This window comes from Silene latifolia, chromosome 2 (assembly GCF_048544455.1).
Source record: "Silene latifolia isolate original U9 population chromosome 2, ASM4854445v1, whole genome shotgun sequence".
NCBI lineage: Eukaryota > Viridiplantae > Streptophyta > Magnoliopsida > Caryophyllales > Caryophyllaceae > Silene > Silene latifolia.
Window position 1 is genome coordinate 65,456,100 of NC_133527.1, and position 3,479 is coordinate 65,459,578.

Genomic DNA, 3,479 nt, shown 5'->3' on the forward strand with positions numbered 1-3,479 from the left:
ACATTACCTTGTATCAATTCCATCATAATCCTTACTTCTTGAACCTCGTCCTCATCTTAACGGTTTAAGAGAATGCTCCCACTTAATTCAATGAGTCTTTGCTTTGAGAAGCAAAATTGAATTCATGAAGATTCACTCTTCATTTGTTCGTTTTAGTCTTAAAACTTTCATTGAAGTGGTTGCGTTATTTTGGTCAATTACGAATTGTTGACAAAACTAATTACCAAAACAGTTTATCGCTTCAAGGTACTTAATTCATTTAAGTACATGAAAAATAATCCATTGTAAGTAGATGTGTTAGTCAAGAATCAAAAACCTGTTTGATAATGAATAACTTTAATCTATACTCTTTACAAGAGATCCTTAACAATGGTTCGTTTGAGGTTTTAGAAGCAAATTCAAATTTTGTCTTTAGTTACGATGTTTTAATGGAGATTTGTATCAAAATCGAAATGATATCGTATATGAATTGTGGCAAAGAAATAGAACAATATAAAAACGGAATAGTGGAAAACTTAACATTTATCGTTTTATAAATACTTGAAATAACAAGTAAAGCATTTACATAGTGACCTCTACCCAACTATGATAAATGATTCCAAGATCCAAATTCATATTAACTTGGGGCACGGTGTGCAAAATACCCTCATCAATATAACTCGGTGGATTAACTCTTTAATCGATTCTACTTTTAGAACTCTTGGTCGATAAAATTACATTAATATTTATCTTTAGCCCGAAACACATCCGGAAATACGTCGTGAATACTTTCGTTGAGTTCAACCCAAATTTCGAATAAATGTGTCCATAATCCAAACCCATATCAATTTAGGGCACGGTGTGCCGAAATACCCCTCATTAACATGAACTCGGTGGATAAACATTCATCACCCACTTCCCCTACGTAACAAGGTTTGTACCCCGGTGTGGCCGAGTGCACTCCCTCGCGAAATAGGTTTTCATGGTTTCTACTATTTGGTAAGGCTATGTCTCAATTGATTGTTTTAGCGAGAGGTCATGTCAAATTATTATCTATCACGTTTTAAGTGAACTAAAGCGGTGAACTACGATAATTATATTTGACACGGTCGATAAACTCGATAAAAAGGATGCATGTTTTAGTTATGGCGATTTAGCGATGCATGTGACATAAAATAAAATGCAAGCATAAAGATAAATAAATCCTAGTATGGCCTTTCCTAAAATAGAAAAACTATTTAACTATTACATATTCGGAAACCAACTCCATTGGTCCCTTGAACTTCGGTTGTGGCACGCATCTCGAGGTAACACCGTCTTTATGTATCGCCATTCTTGAAGAAATCCGTCTTTGGGAACTCCGGAATGAATAAAATTACATAATAAATTACATAATTTCCTATTATACATTTGTAACTAAAATAAAATAAATCTATTAAATTACAAAACGGTGATACGAGATCACAATAAAAATTACAACCGAATCGATATTCCCATACATTTCGGAAATACCAATTAAAATCTAAGGCCATACTAAGTAAATTACATAATTCAAAATTACATAAATTAAAATTATGACAATCATAAAGAAAATGCAGCATTATAATATGTATGAACATGCTCAATTTTTATGCTAAATCGCCTTTTAATTAGCCAATATCGTATATTACTTTGGTTTTTTACGGTTTGCGTGATTTTAACATTTTATAATCACAAAAATGCATAAACTCATATTTATGCATAAGTTAATTACCCTAACCTCTTAGGCCTCAAAATATAGTCTTCACTAATAATTTGACCATAATTAACCTTTATTTATAAAATTGTTCATAAATGGACCAAAAATTACAAAAATAAGCCATTAAACTTCAAATAAATCGAAAAATTTCAAATAAATTCAAAATTTGAAATTTAAATTCATGAACATTCTGGAAAAATTCCATGACACTCATAATGTTCAAAATCTTAGGTCAAAAATTTCGAAATTTTTCCCGGAAAAACAATGTTGCGGTTTATCGATTTTTTAATAAAATAATCATAAAAACATGGAAAAATTATTTTCATTAACTTTTCAATTTTAGATCTGAAAAATATAATAAAATGCAACATTAGACGTTTTTCCTAAGTCATAGATTATGTTTTTATTAATTTTCACTAATAATGTCACTATTTATGCCATTTTTCTTCAAAAATTCATAAATCATGCTAAAAGACTTATTTATAGCCAATTATTTTACACACATCTTGTAAAATTGCATGTGACAACATATTAATTTTCTATGACCAGATTCGAAATTTAACTCATATTAACCTATTTTTCTCTTAAATCCGAATTTAATGATGAAAAATTCATTTTTCGAGCATAACAAGTCCAAAAATTATGAAAATTTACAGGTTATCTAAAAATAATATATGTAACAACATATCCCAAAACCAAGTGAAAATTCGAAGTATAGCTATTTTTAGACCAAAAATGACATTTTTACTCATAAAATCACATTTAAATGCCATTATTGTAAATTATGAACAATAAAAATCCGAAAAATTAACCAAAATATCCTAAAACATTTTAGGACCAGAAATATTAACATGCATGTAATGATTTCGTGATATATCATAATAACACAAATTTTACAAGTTTTATTTTGTTATTCATATAACTCGGAAAAACTTTTAACCAATTTGCATGCAAACAACCGTGGCTCTGATACCAATTGAAGGAAACGTAGATTCATATACACTTTAACATACTCATATATGTCTAAAAATTTGTCATAAAATTAAAACGGATTTTATGCATGCAAACAATAATATAAAAGAAGAGAAATAATGTCCTTACATTCAATATTTCGGCTATATTGGGCACAAGAGAGATCACCTTTCTCTTCTTGTTCTTGAGCTATTCCAATGGATGAACAAGATCTAAGAATAAGATCTCTCCCCAAGCTTTATACCCAAGGCTTAACACTTAATCTAATTAATATTATGAATACTAGTATAATATTAATCTAGTAGAAAAATGACCCAAAATTATTATACATACTTAATAATTTCGGCTATATGGGAGAGAAGAAGAAGAGAGAGTTTTTGTCTCTCTAGAAATCTTATATTTTGATGAGTAAAAGAATGAATAAGCATCCACTACCTCTTAGTGAATATTAGGCAAAATAAGAAAAACAAACTCAAGTGTTTTTACTTCCCAAAACCGGTGGGAGTGGAGGAAGGAAAGAGCCAATGCATGAAATTGTTGCTCTTAACAATGTTCATAGGCTTGCATGGCTAGATTACTTTATAATCATTATGTTTTCTTATTTAAAATATAAACACAATATTAAGTCCATTCCCCTCTTATTTTCGGCACTTTACATAACATGGTGTCCATATTATTTTTGTCAATTGTCTATATGTTACATGTCACATGTCACATATATTTGTTATGTAATTTTTAACATATTAAAAATCAACGTATTATCAAAAATACGTCACATACAAAAATTGAC